The sequence below is a fragment of the Microtus oregoni genome, unplaced genomic scaffold (genome assembly GCF_018167655.1).
Source record: "Microtus oregoni isolate MIOR12 unplaced genomic scaffold, Mior012 000048F_ref0000485, whole genome shotgun sequence".
NCBI classification, from domain to species: domain Eukaryota; kingdom Metazoa; phylum Chordata; class Mammalia; order Rodentia; family Cricetidae; genus Microtus; species Microtus oregoni.
In genome coordinates this window covers 5,101,399-5,128,723 of record NW_024543222.1, presented here as the reverse complement: position 1 = coordinate 5,128,723, position 27,325 = coordinate 5,101,399, and the positions used below count along the sequence as shown (strand labels likewise).

The window sequence follows — 27,325 nt, the reverse complement described above, 5'->3', positions numbered from 1 at the left end:
ATTGTTTTGCTTCCTCCTCCTCCTCCTTCCCACTCATCTTCTGTGTCATCTTCTTTGTGTTCTTCTTGAGACAGGGTCTAGCTATGTATGCCTGGCTGACCTGAAACCAGCTGTAGTCTGTCTGGTTTCAAAGTTGGAGAGCTCTTCCAGCCTTTCCCTTCCAAGGCCAGAATCACCCTGCTAGGTTCTTTTCCATTCCTCGATTCTAGAATGGCAGTGTTGACCTGGTCAGAAGGTCTGGGAGGAACTAGAATATGAAGAAGGAGGTCATGAAGGTCAAGGCTAGGCTAATGCTGCAAAGTAACCTCCAGCTGCTGGCTGCTGCTCAGTCTGGAATCTGATGAGGCAGGAAGGAAGCCAAGCACTAGGGCTGGACCATCTCCACCCTTAGACACTGCTGCCTGGAAGGAGATGCCAGAAATCAGGATCTTGGAAGGAGGCAAAGCAGGTTGCTATCCTGATGCTCTGAGAAGGAGATTCGAGGAATCTGGTGTCTTGATGCAACTGTTTCCCTCTCCCAGAGTGAGCAGCAGAACATAGCTGGAAGCAGAGTGTTTGAGTCCACTAACCCATGAGTCTCTAAAAATCAGGGCTCACCCTTGGTATGTTCTTACTTAATGCCTTGCTCATGATAGCTACAGTAAATAAAACAATATACTCTTCAGAGACTGCGGAAACGAGTGACTTATTTTTGTTTACCACAAAGGTACATAATCACACTGTCAGGGTTCCAGGCTTCTGCTGTCTTCCTGTCCTGTGAACTCTCAAGAGTTGACGTCATCTGCGTGCATACGATGCTCCTTACTGAAAGATGCAGGGAGGGTGGAAAGGTGATGGCAAGGGAAAGTGGTAAGATAAGAAGATATGCCTGCCTGCCTGCCTGTCTGTCTGTCTGTCTGTCTGGTCATCCATCCATCCATCCATCCATCCACCCATCCATCCATCTTATCTGTTCTAGCCTGGTTTTTTGTTGCCCAGGGCAGGGGCTGATTCACACTTACCCACACCGGTCCAGCCACATGAACACACAGAGCCATAGAAACACATGGAGTTGCTATGGAGAAAAGAGGAGACAGAGAAGACAAAAGACAGGAATTCTCTTACCTCTTACCAAGCTCTACCCCGTAGTGAGGAATAAAACATCTAACGGAGAAGAGGAAGACCCTGTGGATACTGGAAGAGGAAGTGTGTATAGACACATCACGTGCTCATCACTGCAACTCCACAGCTCCAGACACATGCACAGTGCCTAGCAGGGCATATCTGGACCTGTGGCATCCTCCATGTGTCTTCCAGGGTCTTCCATTGGGACCTTGGCCTTTCCAAGGACCAGATAGACTTGGGATCATGGGCCTCAGCTACTGTTATATCTGTAGCATGGGGCAAGTTGCTCCTAGTTGCCACTGGTGTGTGAGGCAAAGGAGATGCATGAATGGATTGTGTGGCTTCTTCATGATCTGTGCCAGATCAGGGTTCTTGAGGGAGATGGGAGAGTGTCCACCTCACCTTTCTGCTCAGGGACATTCATCCCAGAAGACTGGAGAAAAGATCTATCTCCATAGCATGAACAAATGCCGGAGAGCTCAGGCAATCTCCCCGGAAGATTTTGGTTCTTTCTTTCTTTCCTTTTGTTTTTCAAGGCAGGGTTTCTCTGTGTATGCCTAGATGTCATAGGACTCACCCTGTAGACCAGGCTGGCTTTAAATCACAGAGAGCCCCCTGCCTCTGCCTCCTGAGGGATGGGATTAAAGGAGCGGGCCACCACAATGTGACTTCTTCCTTCCTTCCTTCTTTCCTTCCTTCCTTCCTCCCTCCCTCCCTCCCTCCCTTCCTTCTTTCCTTCCTTCCTTCCTTCCTCCCTTCCTCCCTCCCTCCCTTCCTTCCTTCTTTCCTTCTCTTTTTTTTTTAATGGAGACAGGCTCTTTCTGTATAGAGTTGACTGTCCTGGAACACAGTCTGTAGACCATGTTGGCCTTATACTGCCTCTGCCTCCCAGGTGCTGGGATTAAAGGCGTGTACTACCACTACCTACCCAGTACTCTTCTTTCTAATGGACCCCTCTTGTGTGTACATGACATCTCTCTGTGTGTGTACGCAAGTACATGCGCATGCACAGGATATTCCAACTGAGTTTAATTAGGACTGCTTGTATGAGCATAGGTGGTCCAAGGCAACTTCCTGTCTAGTATTCCACTGAAACAAATGAACAGCTTTGTCTCAACAAAGGCAGCCTCGCTAGAGGCCCAACACCTGTCATCTAGGAGAAGATGCTAACACGGTATCTTTTCCCACACAAAGTGCTCTTGTGACTTTGGGCTGTGGGTGCGACACTCCAACAAGATAAGCGTCTGTGTGTTCTGGGAGCATAACTCAGCACAGTTAGGCTGGAGGGATGGGAGCAGCTGTTTCCCACCTGAGCATTCACCTTTGACCCTTTCAGCCTCCTCCGTGGAGTTTAATCAGGTCTTTCTCACCTTCAAGCTTATATTTGGGTGGTGTCTGGTATTTAGACACTGAATAGATGCTTCTAAAGGACGAGGAGGATAACAATGACCTGGTGAGGAGACCGGCCCTACAGGGGTCAATGGTGTAGCGATCTTTCTCTGACCCACGAGCCAGCTCACAAAAATGACACAGAGACTTATTAATTATGAAAACTTAGATTATAGCTTAGGCTTGCTTCTAACTAGTTCTTAAACTTAGATTAATCGATTTCTATTAATTTACATCCCAGCACATGGCTCGTGGTTGTTATCTCTCTTCCTGTAAGTCCTGACTCCCCTGTGATAGACATTTCCTTTTGGACCCACAACCAGCTCCCAAATCATGACATGCAGAATTATCATTAGCTATGAGTGGTCAATCATAGCTCAGGCTCATTTCTGGCTAGTTACTATAACTTAAACTATACTGGTTTTCTTCATCTACCTTTTGCCCGGGGCTTTTTACCCTTTTCTTCTTTCTGCATATCTTACTTTCCTGCGGTCTCTATGCCTGGCTGATGGTGTCCACCTGACTTCTGGGCCTGGGTGTGTCCCTCTAGTTCTCCCTCATTCTCTTTGTTTCTCTCCTCTCTCTAGCCTACTTATTCTCTCTGCCTGCCTGCCCTACATATCCCTCTCCTGCCTAGCTATTGGCCAGTCAGCTTGTTATTAGACCAATCAGGTGCCTTGGGCAGGCAAGGTGAAACAGCAACACATCTTTATATAATTAAACAAATACAGCAAAACAAAAGTAACACATCCTTCCGTCATTAACAAAGGCGGCAGAAAGAAATGTAATAAACTTTACACAATCAAAATGACATTCTGTAATGTAAACAACTGAAACACAGCTTCGCATATTTGAAATAATGTTATCCAACACATCCCATTTGGTCTCGCGGGACCAAGGATCTAGACTTCAGGGACCAGCACTGAGTCACGCTGTGGGAACCCCGAGGAACAGGTGGCACAGAGACGAGTCAATTGCTCCATCTGTGTTTGGAAAGCAATGCAATGAGTCTCTCGGTTGTGTTGACTGAAAGTAAACATGGTGTGTTCTGTCTGGAAGCCACAGACACCCACTATGACAGTGGCAAATGCTTATGCCACTTTCTGAGGCCACATTTCCCAGATATTTGGTCAAATCTGGTTGGCGGCACACAGGCATGGGAAGCATGTGTTTCCCAAGGAACTGAGGCCCTAAGAAGAAACATGACTTTTTCTTGTATTTTCTACTTCCCTGGAGGCCCTCAGAGGAAGAAAGGCCCAGGATAGAACTGTTGGATGTTCTGAGGGTGGGAGAACCTGAGGGGTTCCAGAACCTCAGCTGTCCCTGGTATAATTGGGGGAGCAGTCTGAGGCTGAGCCCACGGTACCCCAGAGTTATGTATACTGCAGACCATAGTCATTCCTTAAGAGAAATATTTTTTTTCTACGTTGGGAGATGGTTCAGTTGGTAAGACACTTGGCTTCCTTTCAAGGACATGAGTGTCATCAAAATATCCTATGATGTGTGTGTGTTTTAAAGTTGAGACGGTTGTTTGTGCTTATAATCGCAAGTTAAAAGGTGGAGGCACGTAGGTCCCTCAAGTTCCCCACCAGCTATCCTGGTCTACTTGGCAAAGAAAGGTCCAAGCAAATGAGAAATCATGTAGTGGAATGACTCCAGAATTTGTTTCCTACATACACATATGTATACATGCATGTGCGCGCGTACTCACACACACACCAAAGAGAGAGAGATTATTTTCTTTCTGCATGGAAGTTGTTCGCGGCATCAGAACTCTGGACCTTCCCCAGGCCGACTTCACCTCCCCCAGAGCACCTCTGAGGTCTGTTCACCCAGAGAACTGCACTGAGCATGCTCAAGAACAGGGGCAGCTCCAGAAAGACCAGGATCTTGAAGTAGATGCTACTCATCATGAACCTGCAGAAAATGAAGGAGACAGAAAGTAGGAAGTCACTTGTCACAGAGGTCTAGTCTTCCTTGTGATACTATCTCATCCTTCAATGGCCTGATAAGGACAAGCCTGGGGCGCTACTAGGATGGGCTCCCTGCAAAGGCATGGCTGCTCATGCTGCCTGCAGGCTAAGATCCTGCCCTGGGGAGCTTTGCTTGGTGTCCCTCAGTTCCCCTTTGACATTTGTCTTCTCTGCCTGGTCTCCCAAAAGTCCTCCACATCTAGTCTTCATTCCTGCCAGGCTGAGGGCTTCCCTGTCCCTGAACTTTTGAGCTCGGCTTCTGCTACATTCTTCACCTGGATGATCCTGCCCAGCATCATCACTGTGTGGACGCTGATACACATCTCACGGGTCACACTACATCTAGAAATGGCTCATGGTTGCAACCTCTCTGCCACATGAATCTACATTGGTATTGCACTTGAGACCAAAGACCCTGACAATAATGATCCCTCTTCTCCACCTCTCTGTCATCCTCATCCCCACCCAGGTGTCCATCTCCTTTCTTGGACCATCCTCAGTTTCTCCTTTGGCCCAGCTGGAGGCCATCCTCAGCTCATGGAAAGTATCTACAACTGCAGGTCCTCCAAGAGTCACAGGTTAGCACAAACGTGTTCCTGGAAGATGGAAGAGCTGCCCTTGGCACACCGTGCCTCAAATGTCCTGACCTGTCCCCCAGGACAGCGCTCTGTACATGCTCCACATTCTCTTGGACTCTACATTTCTGGAGCCTCACATGTCTCTGTCTCTCCTTGACAAGGCCACAGTACTCTACATTGAAAACATAGCCAACAGATCTCTAGAATAAACTCACAGGAGTACAATCCAGTGAGGGACCCTATCTGCAGAGCTTCGGGAAAGCCTGTCTTTTGAATAGCCACGGCCATTTCTATAAAATCCTGGTTTAGCCATAGCGTTCCCCTTTCCACAGTGGGCTTCATCCCGACATATCCCAGCAGTGCGTGATGAGCACAGCTTCCTTCTGTGCTGGTGACTGGACGGCCTTCCCCAGCAGCATAGCTTTCCTCCTCTGATGTGGTTGTCATGGTTACCACAGTGCTGTGTCCCTCCCAGCCTCTGAGGTAGGAAGCAGAAGTGCTCAGAAAGTGCAATACCCTGCTGCCTTTTCTTCCCCCTTTTTCTCCACTTTTCACAAACTTCTAGCTTAACTAGTCACATGTACGAAAGGGAGTTAGTATACAAACGCCCCTTTTCTCTTCTTTGAATTCTGTACTGATTTAAAGCCCCATCCTCAATCCTCCTGTTATCTGCCAGGGATCTTCACAACCATGCATCCTCTGAGGCAGTAGTGAGCTAACAGGCACCTGCGTTGTCAGATTTATCGGTTTTCGTGGCTCTGTGAAGCGCATGCTTGGTATCATTGCTGTTGCCTATGGAACTGCTGATTCTGTCCTTGTATGCATAGAAACTGAAAGCTTTGTGAGTAGGGATGCTCTTTCGAAGAATAAAGAGACTTAAAGAGGAAATGTGGTTGAGTGAATTTGGTCACCCTCAGATCTTTCTAGCCAGTTTTTGCTTGCTGTGAGCATCCTGTTCTGAATCCCGAGGGGGTGCTGAGGCTGGAACTCAGAGACTCCTGAAAAATAACCTTCTACCTGCTTGCAAAAGAAACTAACAGAAACACTTCCAAAGCACTGGGGGGGGGGGGGCAAGAGAATTTAAAAAGTGGTCCTATAAGGCAGAAATTCTTTGAGACGTTTGTCTAACTTATGATTTAGTAGACAGATAGAACAGGGGACCAGATAAGACCTGAGGGACAGTTCTTAGCGAGGGCCAGCGAGGTGACCTCTGCCTTCTCTTTAGGGGGAAGTGGAGGCTTGTGGTTTAGCTGTGTCATTGACCTGGAGACTTGACCCCAACTGGCTGGGATGGAATTATGCCGAGGTAGCTGTATGGTGCTGGGAGTTGCTCTGGACACCTTCAGGATTGACGAGCATCACACTGTCACAGCACAGTCCTCAGTTTCCCATGCTCCTCCTCTGTGCTTCCTAGACCCCCACACTGGCCTTTGGCAGAGTTGCATTGGAATAATCGGATTTATTTAATGGGCTGCAGACAGAAGGTGTTTGGAGAGGAATCTCTCTAACTCAGAGGAGACTCAACTGTGGCCCTCTGTCCTACTCTGTGGGAAACACATGTGGGAGACAGTAAGGGTCAGGCTCAGTCTCTTCTGCCACACAGAAGATGCCTCCTTACTGTAGCTGAGGCTTAGAAGGGAAGTCTTGGTAGACTAAAAGGTAAAAGGGTTGGGGAGCCCACCTCAGGCTTTGTCATGAGAATACACCAGCCTCACGTCTCTACAAGATAGTTACTGGGTTTAGCAAATGTAGTATTAAGGGCGGTGGGGCTGCGTCTCCAGCACCCCGGCTGCCTGGCTAGCTTATGCCTGAAATAACAACACACAAACTGTATTCATTTAATCACTGCTTGGCCCATTTCTATCTAGACTCTTGTAGGCTAATTCTCACATATTAATTTAGCCCATTTCTAATCATCATGTGTAGCGCCCCTAGGTGCGCTTACCGGGAAGATTCTAGCCTATGTCCATCCTGGGTCGGAGCTTCATCGCGTGCGTCTGCCTGGGAGCTGGGAGCATGGCGTCTCTCTGAGGCATCTGCTCCCGAGAGGAGAGCTGTGGAGTCTGAGCTCACTTCCTCTTCCTCCCAGCGTTCTGTTCTTTTTACTCCTCCCACCTATCTTCTAACCAATGAGGGCCAAGCAGTTTCTTTTTATTTAACCAATGACCTTCCTCCATCAAGCAAATTCAATTACAAGATGGCCAGGCCAATTTGGTATTCAGAAAAGTGACTTTTTCAAATGTATAGATAGCACCATGTACTGCTCGGGATATACACAGGTAGCACCATGTACTGCTTGTGATATACAGAGGTAGTGCCATGTACTGCTTGTGATATACACAGGTAGCACCATGTACTGCTTGTGATATATAAAGGTAGCACCATATACTGCTCGGGATATACACAGGTAGCGCCATGTACTGCTTGGGATATACACAGGTAGCACCATGTACTGCTTGGGATATACGTAGGTTTTACTGAATCCTAGGAGTCCTGGGGCTCTTCTGTTTTATCTGGAGGCCCTTCAAGAGGAGAGGCCACAGGGACAGCCCAGTGGGAAACATGACCAGACTGCTTACCAAGTGAGGGTGCTGCTTTGATTCTGCCCATGGTTGCTCATGTCCTCCAAGGTTGATGGTGTGGTTGTCAAAACTGGTACCACGATTGTCGTTATTTCAGTTGAAATTTCTGGGGCTAAAGATACAAACGAAACATGGTTCACTCCTCCTGAGGAGTCCAGCTCTGGGCATGGCCTAAGCTTTTCCCACTAGGAATCGAGGCGGTTGCTCTGCAGTCACCCCCAAAGCTTTCCACTAATTCCTTCCTAAAGAAAGATGATGGACAGGCAGAGCAGCAGCTCTCCTTCAACACTCGCTTCCTTGGGGCTCACTCATCACTGTCTGGCGGGCAATATACATAACACTCTAGCTTTACATATTTTGTCTATTTTTTGAAAAAAATATGTATTTTTATAACTACGTGTGTTTGCTTGCCAGTATCTATGTGCACCATGTGCATACGGTGACCATGGAGGCCACTAGAGGCCATCAGATCCCCAGGAACTAGAGTTAAAGATAGTTCTAAGCTGCCATGTAGGTGCTGGGAAGCAAACCAGTCGCCTGGAAAACAGCCAATGCTCTTAAATACTGATCAGTCTCTCCACAGCCATTTTTTCTATTTTCCTAGTTGTAGGTGTGTAAACAGACATAAATCTAATCCATATTACTATTTGTTGCCCAGAAATAGAGCTTCTGTGGCTTCTTCTCTTTTATCTTAATGGTACGGGTGTGGGGCGGGTCTCAGCATGGGAGTTTAATTCAGTAAAAGAATACTTGGCTAGCAACATGAGGTTCTGAATTTGTTTCTCAGATCTGTGCAAGTGAGAATATGTGAGACACACATGGGGGAATAAGTCAAGGCCTCCCCACCTCACCTTCTATCTCAGTAGAAGACAGGACCAATAGAGTAGACTGTGTTTATCTTTTCCGTTAAGGCTTTTATAGTCATGAGTTCAGGGTCCCAAATCCTTACCCTACCTAGGATGTTCTGGAATGTTTTCTTACCTGGGTCAATATTCACATTAACTTTAAATTTTAAATCATATCCTTCTTTTTCAATCCCACACCAGTAAACGCCGCCATCACTTATCCTCAGCTCCTCCATGGTCACTGTCACGATGAAGTCTGTCTGGTCATCCCTGATGGACACACGGTCCTTCTTCACCAACTGCTCCATATCCGTTTTCACAAGAATCTCACATTTATTCCAAACAGCTCCTTGGCACCAGTACTTCTTGTAATTCTTCCAGTAGGAGTCATAACGGCACTGCACAGTCAAGGAGCCCTGCTCATGACCATTTACCATATTTGGAATTGTAAGATCCTGAGCAGTGGAGCAGCCTGGAAAATACAAACCCATGGACCACTGATCTCCCACTCCAAGGGGAGGGCACAGTGCTCTGAGTCAACAAAGAATTCATAGCTATCAGTGAAGAGCTACCCTATTCCCCAGACTAGACATTGTCATTCTATTTGTCAAAGCCTCAAAAAATGGCTGATGAGTGTTGTAGAATGTTTTCACTAGGCAAAGATGTGTTACATTTCTTTATGCTGCAGAATATTACTTTAATTGTATAAAGGTGGGTTACACTTGCTTCTGCTGCATTTGCTTAATGAGATCAGGATGTGTGTTTCATGATGTAAAGATGTGTCCCCTTTTTTCCTCCTTGCCAGCCTAAGGCACCTGATTGGTCTAATAAAGAGCAGAATGGCCAATACCAAGGCAGAGAAGAGAAAGGTGGAGCTGCAGGGAGGGAGAATAAATAGGAGGAGAAATCTAGGGTCGGGAAGAAGAAAGCAAGAAGGAGGAGAGAACCAGGGACTTGACTGGGGCCAGAAGCCAGGCAGCCATCAGCCAGACAGGCATATAGACAGCAAGAAGTTAGAAAAGGTAAAATTCCCAAGGAAAAGGTCAATAGAAAGGCAGGTTAATTTAAGTTAAATCTAGCCAGAAACGTGCAGAAGCTAAGACCAAACATTCAAAACTAACCCTAAGTGTGTGTCACGATTTGGGAAATGGTTGGTAGCCCCAAAGGAAAATACTGATACAGATGAGTCCAGGTACAGGACTCAGCAAATAAAATGGTGACCCTGAGCCATCATGGCTTCCAACCATCCACCCCTCTCCATGCCCCAATGGTCAATCAAAGTCCATTTCAGAGAACACGTTTGCAACCGTCTTTGCGTTTCCCTGGAGCAGAGGAAATATCAGAAGACCTTGTCCAGAGGACATGATGCTGCCTTCATTTCAGTACCTATGACCCTCAGGAGGTCCATCTGAAGAACCACATCCTGTGGCCATGCAGAGGACACCTCAGGTAGTCCAGCGTTCTCTGGGGATTCTGTAGGGAATCACCCTGGATGCATGCCTTGAAAGTTGACCTAAATGACAATTAGTCTGATCTCTGTGTGGTACAGAGCCCACAGCATACAGACCCTGTGCTGTCCTTCAGATCCATAAAAATCTGACCCCAAGTCTTCTTACTTCTTATGGATAGTAAAGTATACTACAGAAGTACAATGGAATAGCATAGTAGAAGGATTGAACTCCGTCATTTGTAGCCCACAGATGGTATTCGAGGAAGTGAAATAAATCAGACACAGAAAGAGGCTACCACACGATTTTATTTATACGAAGAAGCTAGAATGTAATTCTCTGGGTCCAGGTGCATGTGGAGATGGACAGGTCAGCGAAGTGTTTGCTGCATAAGCAGGAGACCTGAGTTTGGATCCCAGAACACATGGGAACATCCAGGTGATGTGAGATGTGTCTGTCGCCAGAGCTGGGGAGTCAGCACAGGAGAATCCCTGGGGATCACTGGCCACATAGACTTTGTTGGTGAGCTCCAGGCTCTAGGGAAACCCCATCTCAACAGACAAGTTTGAGAGTGATAAATGTACCCAATGCTCATCTCTGGTTTCCACATGTACTTATATGTGTATCCACACAATATACCTGAGCACACACATACACACATGCGTTCACCTCACAGACACATTTTTTTTTCAAAAAGAGCAAAAGTTGACTTCAAATAAGTAGTGAACAGAATAGAGAACAGAGAAGACACCAAATGCTTCTAGTACAAACAAATGACAAATGCTTGTGACAGGTCAGCTACCATGACCTCACACGTGCAAATACCACATGGTACTGTAGTGATATCTTAGTTGTATTTTTATAAATAAATCTTGACTGAAGGTCAGAAAAGCAAAACATCCAGCCACTGGCTCTTACCTCTACCTCAGTCTGAAACAGCGATCCTGCTTCCAGGAATCCTCAGAATGATACTGACTGAGAGTTGTCTCCTTTAGTCTTATATTACTTTGTAGGGTTGGGATTAAAGGGGTACACCACTACAGTCCAGTTTCCATGGCAAACTAGTGTGGCTACTGGGATTAAAAATATCTGTCACCACTGCCTGGTCTGTAAGACTGACCAGTGGGTCTGTTTTACTCTCTGAACTTCAGGCAAGCCTTATTTATTAATGAAATGTCACTACATTGTACCCTATCAGTTTCTTTTGGCTTTTTGAGGCAGGTCTCCTATGTAGTCAGGACTGTCCTTGAACTCACAGAGGTCTGCCTACCTCTGCTTCTGAGTGTGGACAATCAAAAATCAGAATGTAACTGGAAATGAAGGTGCATCTAGAAATCCAAACACTCAGAAGGTGGAGGTCAGACAATCACAACTTCAGGGTCATCGTAGCTTGCATGAGATCCTATCTCAAAGTGCCAAATATAAAAGTAAACATGTTTTTACAGAGTTTGTTTATCCGTTCCCTCATCCACTATTGTGGAGCCGCCAGGGTTGAGAGAAACATTCTGGTAGAGCTTTGAAAATTTGAAAATTCTCCTGCAGCACCCATAGGATCCATCAGATGCCGAAGTCTTGCCTTTTATTTAGGGAGTAATCATTTGGTGAATGAATCAGCCCTTCCTGATTCCCACAACCCAGGGCAGACCGTTTGTGTCCTCCCCAACCCTGACACTGTAATGTCTTAAAGCCCCAGCTACTTACCTGCGAAGAAGAGGAGCAGAGCAGCCAGCAGCCACATGATCCTGTCTTCTCTCCTGTCCTTGGTGGTGACAGAAACTAGCACTGTGCAGGAACCTGAAGCTCAGCTTGAATTTACTTTAAATAACTCACTTCCTGACAACTTCTCAATTTTGCATATTTCGAGAAAGAGGATGTCTGTCTTTGTTATGACCAAGTCATTGTCTGTGAGGTACAGCTAGACGAACAGGGAGCTTCCTCTACTAGACAGATGCCATGATAGATCGGAATTTGAACAATGGGTGGGACTCCCGTGGGGAGACACAGATAGACAGGACAATAGAGAGAGATGCCATCTATGAAATACAGCAAACCCCTCTGCTCACCTGGGATGTGCATGATTTGCAAGAAATCAGGGGTGAGGAGAGCATGTAACAGACCTTTCTGTGGGCTGCCAGCTCCCATATAATAACACAGAGACTTTTTATTAATTGTGAAAGCTTGACCTTAGCTTAGGCTTATTCCCTACTAGCTATTAACACTTAAATCAACGCATTTGTATTAATCTACAATCTGCCACATAGCTTGTTACCTCTCCTCAGTACCCTAAGCCTGACTTCCTCCATGTCTGACTGGAGAGTCTTTTGTCCCTCCAATTCTCTCTCAGAGTTCCTATCTCTGCCCAGAACTCCTGCCTAATCTCTTCTGCCTAGCTATTGGACATTCAGGTCTTCATTAAACCAATCGTTGAGGAAGGAGAGAGATTCATCTTCACACAGTGTATAGAAAGATTATTCCAATATTTTCCCCTTTTAGAAATCCAATAAAATTCTCTTTCTCTAACATCAATATACTATATACAATAAAAACCATTATCAGGTAAGATTTACATTCCCAATGTCTAATCCACTTGTATTTGGCAACTTTGGAGAAGGAATTCTATTATCTAGCCTATCTTGATGAGTCCAAAGTTTTATACCTAAATCACTTCCTATCATGTTTTGTATTACCAGTTTAAAAATATTCTTTTAGACCTTAAAACATTTTCTTAGAAAGAAAACTTATGGTTTTATATTTCTCAACCTTTATAAACTTTAAATCTCTTTTGTGACAAAAAAAAAGCTGTAATTATCTAGTTGCTGTTGGAATTCCTAGAGCCAGTAGCCTTTAAGTTACCCATTCAGCTGGGCATGCTCTCATATTCTCTATATGCTGATAGAAAGCCTTGGTCTGGGACATCAAAGGGAATAGGCAGGAACCAGAAACCTCTGCAGGTCCGAGAGTGAGTCTGGGACCCCTGAGGGAGTAAGCCTGAGCCAGGAGCTCTGCGGATTTGGGTTCACCCGATTCTGGGAACTCTGATGGAGTAGATCAGAGCCAAAGCTCTTTACAGGACCAACCCCAAGCCAGAGATCTCTGCAGGAATAGACCCAGACTAGGGACATTTACAGAAACAGGTCTGAGCCAACAACCTAGGCTAGAGCAGGCCTGAGACAGTAAAATGCATGGGAGTAGAGCAAAGCCTAGGAGTGCTGGAAGATCTCTAGGAACACAGAGTGAGCAATGGGGGAACTAGAACTGTGGCACTGACTGTAACATGAGAAACAACCATCTGAGTTTTGGATTCACTGACACCTAGAAGATTATTCAACAGTATCACAGACAGCCCCTACCACACCTATTAGTGGAAAAGATGAGTAGAAAAGGTAAGAGCACAAGCAATACTACAAAGAGCAACACAACACCAGTAAAAACCTAAAGACCCTGCAACAGCAAGACTTGAACAACCAAATATAGATGAAGCAGGAAAAAAAATGACCTAACACATAACTTCAGAAGAATGTTTGAAACTCTTAAAGAGGAAATGAGAAATTCCCTCAAAGAAATGGAGGAAAAGACAAACAAAAACTTGGAAGACATTAGCAAATCCCTTAAAGAAAACCAAGAAAAAGCAATCAAACACTTGAAAGAAACTATTCAAGTCTTGAAAACTGAAATAGAGACAATAAAGAAAACACAAGCCAAAGGAATTGTAGAAACAGAAATCATGAGAAAATGATCAAGAACCACAAACACAAACATGAACAGCAGAATACAAGAGATGGAAGGAAGAATCTCAAGCGCTGAACATACAACAGAGGAAGTGACTCATCAGTCAAAGAAAACATTAAACCTAACAAAAACTTAATCCAAAATATCCAGGAAACATGGGACAACATGAAAAGGCCAAAACTAAGAATAATAGGTATAGAAGAAGGAGAAGAAGTTCAACTCAAAAGCACAAAAAATATATTTAACAAAATCATAGAAGAAACCTTTCCCAACCTAAAAAAAAGGTATGCCTATGAAGATACAAGAAGCTTACACAATACCAAACAGACTAGATAAAAAGTCCCCTCACCACTTAATAATCAAAACACTAAACATACAGAGTAAAGAAAGAATATTTAGAGCTGCAAAAGACAAAAGCCAAGTAATATATAAAGCAGACCTATCAGAATTACACATGACTTCTCAGTGGAGACAATGAAAGCCAGAAGATCAAACGTTATGCAGACATTAAGATGCCACAGATGCCAGGCCAGACTACTATACTCAGCAAAATTTTCAATCACTATAGAAGGATAAAACAAGATATCCCATGACAAAACCATATTTAACAAATAATTAGCGACAAACTCAATCCTGCACAAAATACTAGAAGGAAAACTCCAATCAAAGGAAGATGGCTACATCAACAAAAACACAGACAATTGATGGTCTCATAGCAGCAAATCCCAAAGAAGGGGAAAATGCACAAATTAACATCATCAATAATGAAAACTAAATTAACAGGAGATAGCAATCACTGGTCATTAATATCCCTTAATATAAATGGACTCAACTCACCTATAAAAAGACACAGGCTAACAGATTGGATACAGAAAGAAAATGCATCCTTATTCTGCATACAGGAAACATATTTCAACTTCAAACACAGACATCATCTCAGAATAAAGGGTTGAGAAAAAAATATTCCAATCAAATGTACCTAAGAAACAAGCAGGTGTACTATCCTAATATCTAATAAAATAGGCATCAAACTAAAATCAATCAAAAGAGACAACGAATAACATTTCATAACAGGCACAGGAAAAATCCATCAAGAGAAAATCTCAATACTGAACTTCTATGCCCCAAATACAAGGGCACCCTCATATATAAAGGAAACACTCTAAAGCTTAAATTAAACCCCACACAATAATAGTGGGAGACCTCAACACTCTACTCTCACCACTGGACAGGTCAATCAGACAAAAAAATGAACATAGAAATAAGGGAATTAACAGATGTTATGATTTAAATGGACTTATTTATAGAATATTCCATCCAAACAGAAAAGAATATACCTTCTTCTCAGCACCTCATGGAACCTTCTCAAAAATTGACCACATACTCGGTAACAAAACAAAACCTTCACAAATAAAAAAAAGGAATAACCCCATGTATCTTATCAGATCACCATGGTTTAAAACTAGAAGTCAATAGCAATACTAATTCCAGAAAGCCCACAAGAACATGGAAATTAAACAATGCTCACCTGGATCATCAATGGGTCAAGGAAGAAATAAAGGGAGAAATTAAAGACTTCCTAAAATTCAATGAAAATGACCACACAACATACCCAAATTGATGGGACACAATGAAAGCAGTGTTAAGAGGAAAGTTTGTAGCACTAAATGCCTACATAAAGAAGCTGGAAAGATTCCACACTAATGAATTAACAGAACATTTGAAAACTTTAGAACACAAAGAAGAAAACTCACCCAAAAGATCTAGACAGCAGGAAATAATCAAATTAAGAGCTAAAATCAACAAAATAGAAACAAAGAAAACAATATAAAGAATCAATGAGATAAAGAGTTGGTTCTTTGAGAAAATCAACAAACTAGACAAACCTTTATTCAAACTAACCAAAAGGCAGAGCAGGAATATTTAAATTAACAAAATCAGAAATGTAAAGGGAAACATAACAACAGACACAGAGAAATACAGAGAATCAGGTGATATTTTGAATACCTGTACTCCACAAAATTAGAAAACTTAAGGGAAATGGACAACTTTCTGGATAAATATCACTTACCAAAATTAAATCAAGACCAGATAATCAAATTAAACAGACGTATAACTGTTGAAGAAATAGAAACAGTCATCAAAAATCTCCCAGCCAAAAAAAAAAAAAAGCCCAGGGCCAGATGGCTTCATCTCAGAATTCTACAAAACTTTTAAAGAACTAATACCAACACTCCTCAAATTATTCCGTACAATAGAAACAGAAGGAACATTGCCAAACTCTTTTTGTGAGGCTACAATTACCCTGATACCCAAACCACAGAAAGACATTACTAAGAAAGAGAATTACAGACCAATCTCACTCATGAACATTGATGCAAAAATACTAAATAAAATACTGTCAAATCAAATCCAAGAACACATCAGAACCATCATCCACCATGATCAACTTGGCTGCATTCCAGAGATGCAGGGATGGTTCAACATACAAAAATATGTCAACATAATCCAGCATATGCTGTAGGAAGACGTGCAGCTTGTGATTACCCACCTATTGGGGCATGGCCTCTTATACTATATATGGGAACGTAGAACCTGCATCAGTCCCTTTTTTTCCTTCTCCCTTCCACCGGCTGCTCATTTGGATTGCGGGATTCAACCGGTCAAGCAGAGGATTCTGATTTGTGAGTTTACTGCTGAATAAATAACTATTTCTCATTTCTGAGAAAAGCAAAAGGCCTTGAGATTTCCCAAGATCAAATTTGTGACAAAGGCCCTTATGCTGACCCACAGGTCCAAGCTCTTTACGATAAAGAAATGTTTTCCCTATGCCACAAACAGCCTTAAATGCTTGGAACAGGATTAACAAAGTAGGAATAAGAATTGAATCACATACAAGTGTTAGACAGGGACAGAGAGAACCCTTTACTGACTTTTTATAAAGATTAAGTAAGGCTGTACAAATAGGAATAACAGACCCAGATGTTAGACATGTGATTTTTGAATTTCTAGCTTTTGAAAATGCAAACTTAGAATGCAAAAGGTAATTGTATCTTTAAAGGTTAGATCAGCACCTATGGAGAAATGGATTCTGCATGTAATCAATGCTTAGACCTTTGACTATCATGCTGAATCTTGGATAGGAGAAACAATTTCCAAAGTAATGAGAAGATATCAAACTGCCAAATGTTGTGATTGTGGTAGAATAGGACATCTGAAAAGTGATTGTAAGCAAGGAATTTCTAGGAATAATATCTCCTCTGGGAATGGCAAAAATAGGGACCTCAGCCTTCAGGCATATGTAGAAGGTGTGGCAAAGGCTGACATTAGACCAATGAATGCAGGTCAACAACAGACAGACAAGGCAACCTGATACCACTGGGAAACTCCTTGAGGGGTTTCTCACAGGCCCCCAAGCCGAAAGTGCCCCAGACATTCCCAGTAGCTGTGGAGGACATGTCACACCAGGAAAATTAAAAAAATCCAGAGCTGTCTGTAAAAGACCACACTGTTCTAAGTGATAAATCAAAAGTTCAAATAGAAAATAAGAAACGTATATTCTGAAAAACTTCTATAAATGATCAGAGACCAAAGTTAAGAGTGTATAAATGGAATTGTGATATTTATCTCAAGTTAAACAAAGCACCGTATGGGTTGACTGTTTATGGGCCAGAATGTCTAAGAGGGAAACTGAGGTCATATGTAGCTGATATTGCAATAAATTTATGGGGTCATGACCTGCTACAGCAATGAAATACCCAGATTAACATTTCTGCAGTCCCAGGAACTCATAATTCTGGGAAGGATATAATCAGGTATTATGGCCAAGCGGTGGTGGCACATGCCTTTAATCCCAGCACTTGGGAGGCAGAGGCAGGCAGATCTCTGTGAGTTCGAGACCAGCCTTGTCTACAAGAGCTAGTTCCAGGACAGGCTCCAAAACCACAGAGAAACCCTTTCTCAAAAAAAAAAAAGGTATTATGAACAAAGTTCGCCAACCATTCAGGCTGTACAAGAACATAAATCAACTAGCAAACCTTAAGAGGTACCAACAGCCCTACCTTTAAAATGGCTAACTGAGAAGCCAATATGGGTTAAGCAGTGGCCTCCAGCTGAAGATAAGTTGCAGGCTTTAGAACAACTGGTATGAGAGCAACTAGATGCTCACCATATTGAGGAACCAACCAGTCCTTGGTATTCTCCTGTATTTGTTGTAAAAAAGAAATCTGGTAAATGGAGAATGGTGACAGATTTAAGAGCTGTCAACAAGGTAATTCAACCTATGGGCCCTCGGTAATCTGGAATTCCTCTGCCCTCCTGATTACGAAAATGGTGGACTCTTATAGTTATTGATTTGAAAGATTGTTTCTTCACTATACTGTTACAAGAAAAGGATAGAGGAAAATTTGCCTTCACAGTGCCAACTTATAATTCTCAGCCTACTAGGAGATATCAATATCCTCCCACAAGGAATATTTAATAGCCCCATCTTGTGCCAGTACTTTGTAACTCAGTCATTGGAAATAACACACAAGCAATTTCCTAAGTCTATAATTTACCATTACATGGATGACATTTTGCTATCTGATTCAAACATGGATACTATAGAAAGACTGTTTGAAGAAATATAGAAAGTTTTGCCAAAATGGGGATTACAAATTGATCCTGAAAAAATACAGAAAGGAGAGTCTGTCAGTTATCTAGGTTATAAAATAGGTTTGCAGAAAATTAGGAGAGAAAAGGCCCAAATTAGAAGAGACCAGTTATGGACTCTTAATGACTTTCAAAGATTGTTAGGAGACATTTCCAGTCTATGACTGGCTGTTGGGATACTACCTGATCTAATAATTCATTTAAACAAAACCTTAGCTGGTGATAAAGATTTGAATAGTCCCAGAGAAATAACAGCGGAAGCAGAAAAGGAATTGACAATTGTTGAGGAAAAATTACAGGAGGTGCATTTGGATAGGGTGAATCCAAATTATAGTTGTCTTCTAGTCATATTGCCTTCCAGAATTTCTCCTACAGGAATTTCAAAGCAAATGGATGATATTATTTTAGAATGGATCTTTGTACCTCATAAACCAAGTAAAAAAATTAAAAACTTATTGGAAAAAGTCTCTGAATTAATTATAAAAGGTAAATTGAAACTTTGTCAATTAGCAGGTATAGATCCAGCAAAAATTATAGTGCCTTTCACTACTGATGAAATAAAAAAGTTATGGGAAGACAATGGACCATGGGAAAGAGCTTGTGCTAATTTTTTTGGGAGAAATTAGTAGCAACTATCTCAAATTGATAGACTTAACCTTATAAAGAGAACTTCTTGGATTCTTCCACAAATTGTACATGATGCTTCAATGACTGGAGCCCATAAATTTTATACCGATGCAAATAAATCATGGAAGGCAGGTTACAAATCAGAAGAATTAAGTACGGAAGAACAAAGCCCTTATAACTCTGTCCATAAGGCAGAATTATATGCTATTCTCATGGGGCTAAGGGATATTAAAGAACCTCTTAATATAGTTACTGATTCACAAAATGGGAGGAAGGAATGAGAGGTGAGGAGGGAGGTGAACTCGTCAAGATGTAAAACAAATGAATAAATTTAATTTTTTAAAAAGATGCTTAATGAATGAAAGATTGAGAACCACACTGCCATCTACTGGCTGTATCTGCTTAGAACATGAAAACCCAAGGTGCAGGAAGACTGAGCCTGACAGATGGTAGGAGTCTTAAAGAATTTGCACCTGGGACATTAAACTGCTACAGAAAGGGTCTTAATCTAGGGCCATCTCATTGCTTGTTGTAAGTACAACAAGACCTGATGGTGCGACAACACATAGGCTACCGTCACAAGACAGGCAGAAGAGTTTTATCAACCCTGCTGAGTGGTCTCCACCTCATCCCTGCTGGCCCATCTGTGCACCTTAGGTCAGTCCCCATTCCTGCTGGGGACACCATATGTCCCCAGGCATGTATCCGCAGATATAAAGTCTCCAACCTCTAGTCAGTGCTCACAGCCAACCTCTGAGGTTCTGCATGGACCAACAAACATATTCTGTTTTGTTCACAATAATTTAAGGGAAATTTGTTTTCTATGTAAGTTCCACGGTGGGTGTTCTGCTTTGGTACGGAATCCACATTTTGGTGGCTTCATCTCTCCCTGGGCTCTAGGTAATGGAACAAGAAATTCAAAGTAAATCACAATTCATGAGCTCCAATGTTAAATAAAAAGCTACAAAACTCAGTTCTGTTGGCTATCAGTCTAGCAAGAAACAAAACAAAACAATAAAGATGGCGAGACCCTGCCTCAAGGGAATAAGTGATAGAATGAGATAGTTCTATGACCTCTTCATGCCCATATGAGTATGCATGTGCACACACATACACACACACACGGAGGATTGGAGGAGAGGTAAACAAATATGTGGATAGAAACTTTAATACTTTTTAAAAGTTGGAATCTGGGTGCTGGTGGTGCACCCCTTTAATCCCAGCACTCAGGAGGCAGAGGCTGATGGATCTCTGAGTGCAAGGCCAGCCTAGTCTACAGAGCAAGTTCCAGGACAGACTCCAAAGCTACACAGAGAAACCCTGTCTGGAAAACCCAAAAACCAAACCAAACCAAAACAAAACAAAAAACAAAAATTGGAACAAATAAAAGGCAATTAATGCCTTTTTATACACAGTATGAAACATTAATTTTAAAAGAAATGTAAAAGCATTGTGTGTCACCAAAGTTTAAAATGTTTAGGTCAGGGAGATGGGTAAAGGGCTTGTCATGTAACCATGATGACCTGAGTTCAGTTCCCAGTACCTACATGCAACCTGGGTACAGTGAGTCTCATTTGTAACTTCAGCACTGAAGGTGGGGGAAGCAGAGCCAGGGGATCCCAATGCCGACTTTTCAGAAATGTTCCTTCCTTTTAGAAGTTTTATTTTTATTTTACACGTATGAGTGTTTTGTCTGTGTGTATGTATGTCCTCTGTGTAAGTGCAGTGCCCACAGAGGCCAGAAGGAGGCATTGGATCCCTCAGGATGGGTTCTGAGACACCTGGTGTGGATGCTAAGAACTGAACTTATTTCCTCTGCACGAGCAGCCTCTGCTCTTAACCTGGGAATTATCTCTCTAGCTCACATGGGATTTTTTTTTTAGGAATTTGATCATTTAGCCCCAAGATGTGCATGGAAGGTGACCCAACTATTGTTTACAGAGACTTGCTGATGTCCAAGAAAAGAGACATGACATCAAGATTGAGACCGAAGCTCGAGCAAAGACACAGCAGTGTGCCTGTTTAGAGTAAGAAATCAGACGAACTAAACAAACCAGAGAAGCCAGGGGGAAAATCCAAGCATATCCAGAAATCAGTGTCTTCTTCAAATTGGCTGGCATTGCAGGGTGCTAGGAAGATGTGGGCAGTGTTAAACTGAGAGAAAGAAATATTGTTTATTAGTTCAGTCTTGATGGATAAATCAATAAAAGGCAGACACGGTGGCTCACACCTTTAATTCCAGCACTCAGAAGGTAGAGACAGGTAGTCTGCGAGTTCAGGTTAACCTGGTCTATACAGTTTCAGGATATCTGGGAGACTCTAATGCATCTCTGTGTCCTCTTGCTTGTTCTGCATGACAGGCTTTGGGTTTACTCCTGAACACTGAGTGAAAAGAGTGTAACGTTCATCCAGGCGTGGTAGTGCAGGTGAGTCTGTGAGTCAGAGGCCAGCTTGGTCTACATAGTGAGTTCTCCACCAGGTCTCACTGTGTTGCATTGGCTAGAATGGAATTTGGTGTGTAGTCCAGGCTGGTCTTAAGCTCAGAGATTGGTAACTTTGCCTCCCAAGTGTAGGGACTAAAGGCAGGAGCCACCATGCCTAGTCTATCTCTCTTCTGACAGGATCTCTCAGTGGCCTGGAGCTTACCACATAGGCTAGGCTGACTGTCCAGCGAGTCCCAGGCATCCTCCTGTCTCCACCTCCAGAGATCAGGAATTTTAAGTATAGGCTACTATGCCTGACATGTGTGTGCTGTGACTCGAACGCAGATCCTTGTGTTTGCAAGATGAGCACTTTACCAGCAGAGCCGTCTCCCCAGGCTCTGGATGTGTTTGTGTAGTAACCTCTGGACAGGAAACTAACTCCGTCTCAGCAGGTCTGTGTTTGGGGGTCCTTGCTGTGCTCCAATCTTTAGATGAGCAACCAGCACTCACAAGACACCCCACCCCCAGGTCAGCGTGGGATTGGGAGATGCAGGAGATGCCCAAGGAGGGGATACAAACCCTTCTCTCTCCACCCTGTCAGCATTACCTTCCCCACCCCACACGATCCAGAGTCCTCAGGGATATGGGTTCCTCACCAAGGTTGTAGGCTGGAAACAGGAGCTGTGTCCTCTGTGGTCACGCTGGGCTGAGTGTGCACTGGTGAGGATATGGGAGACCCCAGGGTGTTTGTTTCTTCCTCAGGGACAGAGCCTGTGATAGGAGTAAAAAATAGAAACACAGGACAGTCTCAGTCACCGCCACTCCATCTCCTACCCACTGACACCTCTGCAGCTCTGCTTCACACAGGACCCTAGGGACATGGTTGGCAGCTGTCCCATAGCTTGTAGGCTGATGACCACACCAAAGCCTGGCCAGGGCCTCCCTTCCCATGGTGCATTGTGGCTAGCTGGCACCTTCACACTTGAGGCCAACCTTCCTACAGAGGAAAGTTTAAGTGTCAGTGTCAAGACACGTGTTACCTGGTCCCAGCTGGCCTCAGTCCCACCTTTGCCTCCTTGTCCCTTGTGGGGACAGACACAGAGGGGTGGGACCCTGTCTGCCTGGCCCACTCATTCCCACACTGTCAGCCAGACAGCCCACTGGGCAGTCATTTCTGAGGCATGTACAGATGGAAAGTTCTAGAAAGGCAGATGCTTGAAGAACCCTGTGGAGTGTGGCCTCTACTGCGGAGAACTAATAATACCAGTGGATTTGGTTCCGCACTCCTCAGTGTGAACCCACAGAGGATGCTGGAAGGAAGTTTATGTGAGGGCAAAACCAACAGTGAGAACCAGAACAGGAAGCTGGGTGTGGGGAAGCCAGGGCGAGAGAGGCAGAGCCAGGAAGATCAGTCATTCAAGACGAATCTCAACTACACTGGGTTTGTGGCAAACCTGGGCTACACAAGACCATCTCTCAGAAAAAAATAAAAATCTGGGAATAACAGTGTGGTTCTTTCTCTGAAAAGAAAACGAATCTGGAAATAGCAGAACAGATCAGCCCTTCGGCCCCTGCCACCACCGTGCCCTTAAAGAGATGTGCTAATTTGGGTTCTATGAACAAGGCAGCCTCTGTTAGTGGACAATAGATTACAGGCATGGAGAACATTGGGACCAAAGTATCTGAGACCTGGCTTCCATTTCCCTTGACTCTCTGCCTGAAAAAGGGAACTTTTGGGGGATTCTCTGAGTTTCTTCCTGCAGGACATTGTTCTTGGGAAATGGGGACACAGAGGAACTTGGAGGGGTTGAATGGATTCCTCAGGGATCAAGAACCCCGATATACAATCTAGGCTCCTTTTGTGTCTCTGGTTTCTCTCAGAAGCCCCAGAACCACTGTGATGAAGTTGGTCCCTCAGGCCCTCCATGGAAGGGAGGTGTCCACTCAGTCCCAGGCCAGAGCAGCCCTTGATGGAGGGAAGCAGATGTGCTGGGGTTCTGTCCCCACATGGAGATGGGGACCGGACCAAACAAGACCTGGGAGAGAGGACTTGCCTCCTATCAGGGCAGGAAGTCACAAAGAACCAGGCATTCAGGGCCTGTCTCTAGAAAGGTTCAAGCTTGAGACTGTCACATGGGACACAGAGAATCTCCAACAGGGTCTGATGAAACATCTCAGTGGGTAAAGACTCATGTTTGCCAAGCTCAATGACCTGAGTTTGAACACCAGGACCCATGGTATGGGAAAGAAAACTATGTGCCAGAAGTTCTCCTCTGATTGACACACAGCACTGGCAAAACCAAATAAATAGGTAGGTAGACAGACAGATAAATGGATAGATGTTACAAAAAGACAGGTTCTAAGAACTCATTGGTGAACATACACTATCACACACCCCACCCATGCTCTCACAGTGGCATGAGTGGACTCACACTCCCTGTGTCTGAGTCACTGATTCACCAAGCTCACCATGGTACTGTTTCTGGATTCCTTCTTTCATGAGGGAATGACAGACCAGGACACAGGATGTCAGGACATGAAGGGGGCTTACCTGGTACTACGGACACCACAACCTTACGGGGTCATCCATCCCCAAGGAGTGATCAATCTCCCACCAGTAGACATTGATAAGCGGTATATCCACTCCACACCTGTAGGTGCCTGCATCTTCCAGGGTGAGGTTCTCCACGGTCACCGTGAAGGTGAGGTTGGCTGGATGGTCCCTGATGGACACTCGGCCACTCCTAGCTTCTTTTGAGCCTCTGGTCCGGACAATCACGTTGCATCATTGAAGCGAGTGTCTGCACCAGTATTTGGCATTGCTCCTGTGTTTCTCCTTATACTGACACCTCACACTCAGGGATTCCCCCACGGCGCCGGTCACGGTGCTGGGGCCACTCAGAGGGACACAGTCTGGAAAACACAAGCACCAATACTGCACCCTTACAGCTGGATGGGGGTCAGGCCTCCCTTGTTCAGGTCTTAGAGGGCGCTCTCTTCTGGAGGGAGCAATGAGAAAGGAGACAGGCTTTGTCAGACCCAGGAGTAAGGGCTGAGGTGAGTGCCTATATTGTCCAGAGAAAGGAATGACCTAGCAGGAAACAACTCTGTGTGTGTGTGTGTGTGTATGTGTGTGTGTGTGTGTGTGTGTGTGTGTGCATGTGCATGTGTATCACAGTGAGAAAGAGGACCCAGAGAGAGAGAGGGAGAGAGACTTTACTTACATACATATCTCTGTGGGTGGCAAATGTGTCTTTGTCAGATTGAGTGCTTGTGTGTGTTTGGTATGTACACATATGTACACAGATACATGTGTGTACACAGAGATTGTGTGGTTTTCAGGCAATGACTTCGCAGCTGACCCTTTCAGCAGGTCCTGACTGTCTCAGGTGTGGCTGACATGACAGTACTGAGCCTGACTGCACCTGTGAGGCCAGGCTGGCCACTCCTGCCCTTCCCTACTTTCTGCCTGTTCTCTAAGCTCCGTCTTCCTCTGCTCTCGCCCTCCTCCCACCCCACTGTCACACCCTCTCACTTACATCAGGAGTTTCCCTTTCAAAGCTATAAGCCCCCCACCCTGTCCCAAGCTGTAAGCCCCCCACGCTGTCCCAAGCTGTAAGCCCCCCACCCTGTCCCCGTGCTCACCTGAGACCTGCAAGAGGAGCAGAGCTGAAGGCAGCCACACTCCCAACACTCTTGGGTCCATCAGCTCAGATGTCACCTGCACCCACACCAAGCCCAAGAGAAGAGAAGGGGTGTGTCCTTCTGGAAAGCACAATGTTCATGTGCCTAGTTCTCCTTTCTGTCCTATGCTTCCTGGTCCCATGTGAGGCTCCAGGTGAACCAGTACAGGAAGTGCTCTGAAGATGCTCCAGGTCCCAGGAACACTGGTCCTTATCGCTCCTATCACTTCCATGGCCATGGACTGAGGATGCCACCTGTCCCTCAACCCTCAGCTAAGGGCTTCACAACCTTCCCACTCCTGGCAGAGCTCTGGAGAGCATTTTCTTTTCTCAGGTTGCCCAACCTCTGTGACACGTCACTTCCTGAGTGGACTTGAGAGCTGACCATCTTCTCTTGCTCCATCTCTGTGAGTGCAGAGGATCCATAGCCTTTACTTAGTGAAGCCCACACTGTGTCTGTATCATTCACAAGGGACAGTTCTGGTGGATGCCTGACCAGTCTCCTCTTCTCACCTTGGGTCTTGTTAGACCTCCAGAGTGGTAAATATGAATGGTAAACACATTGTCATGTCTTCATACAGACATGATATGAGCAGAAATTCCCCCCAAGGGGACTTGCACAGTGTTGGGAAAGAGCAGAATGAGGGGCCCTGGGAGCGATAAGTTCTGGTTCTGACTTCTCACGTGGGCCAGGCTTGAGGCTCCCCAGGGTCACATTCTAAAGTGACCTCCATTTTAGAGGAGGCTGAGAGGGATGCTGCCTTTGCCAGACGCAGGAGTTGAGATTGATGGGCAAGGAAGTAAGGGGATAGGGAGAGAATGTTTCCATGGATGTAGTAATAGGAGCGGCGGGGCTGTGTCCCCAGCACCCTGACCGCCTGACTAGCTTATGCCCTGAAATAACAACACACAAACTGTATTCATTTAAACACTGCTTGGCCCATTTCTATCTAGCCTCTTCTAGGCTAACTCTCGCACCTGGACTAGCCCATTTCTATTAATCTGCTGTAGCCCATGGGGTGGCTTACCAGGGAGATTCTAGCCTACGTCCATCCTGGGTCGGAGCTTCATTGCGTGTGCCTCAGAGAGCAGAGCTATCACGTCTACCCGGGAGAGAGGAACATGGCGTCTCTGCTCCAGAGCGCAGAGCTGTCGAGTCTTAGCTCACTTCCTCTTCCTCCCAGCATTCTGTTCTGTTTACTCCACCCACCTATGTTTTAACCTATGAGGGCCAGCCAAGCAGTTTCTTTATTTTTTTAACCAATGACCTTCCTCCATTACATGGAAACAGGGAAGATTTGGGGTAGGGTAGCTACATTCTGTATATGTAATTGTGTGTATGTTTTTGCATATGTGTGTTTGGATGTGTTGTGTGCCTGAGTGTATATGTGTTTGTGTGTGCGCACACACGTGAGAAAGAGAGAGAGAGAAAGAGAGAGCAACCAAGACATCATTCATATTGTATTGTTATAAGAAAATATCCCTACAAACATGCCCACTTGTTTAATCTGATGGGGGCAATTGCTCAATAAGGGTTCTTTCTTCCTGGAGTCTCTAGTTTGTATCAAGTTGACAAAAACTTAGTAGGCATTGTCTGTCTGTCCGCTGTTATCTTTCTAGTCTTTTTTTATTTTCTTCTTTCCTTCCTTTTCAGAGGCCTTATATTAGTTATTTTTCTCATTATTACTGTAACAAAATATTTTTCTTGATTGTAAATTGATATGGAGGGGCTCAGGCCACCATGTGTGATGCCATGCCTGGGTAGATGGCACTGGATTCTATAAGAGAGCAGGCTGAGCAAGCCATGTAGAGCAAACCAGTAAGCACTGTTCCCCGTGGCCTCTGCTTCAGCTCCTGCCTCCAGGTTCCTGCTGAATTCCTGCATGCTTCCTTCAAAACGGACTGTGACATGGAGGCCAAATTAACCCTTTCCTCCCAGCAAGCTGGCTTTGGTCAGTGTCTTATCACAGTAACACGAAACAGACTAGAACAGATGGATGGATGGATGGATGGATGGATGGATGGATGGATGGATGATGGATGGATGATGGATGGATGGATGATGGATGGATGGATGGATGATGGATGGATGGATGGATGATGGATGGATGGATGATGGATGGATGATGGATGGATGATGGATGGATGGATGGATGGATGATGGATGGATGGATGGATGGATGATGGATGGATGATGGATGGATGGATGATGGATGGATGATGGATGGATGGATGGATGATTGGATGATGGATGGATGATGGATGGATGGATGGATGGATGATGGATGGAT

General features: G+C 44.5%; 1 pseudogene; it reads right to left on the bottom strand.

Annotated features, from left to right (window-relative positions):
* Nucleotides 1-4,226: 4,226 nt before the first annotated feature.
* Nucleotides 4,227-25,057, bottom strand: LOC121436019 (annotated as a pseudogene).
* Between the last annotated feature and the right edge of the window lie 2,268 nt (nucleotides 25,058-27,325).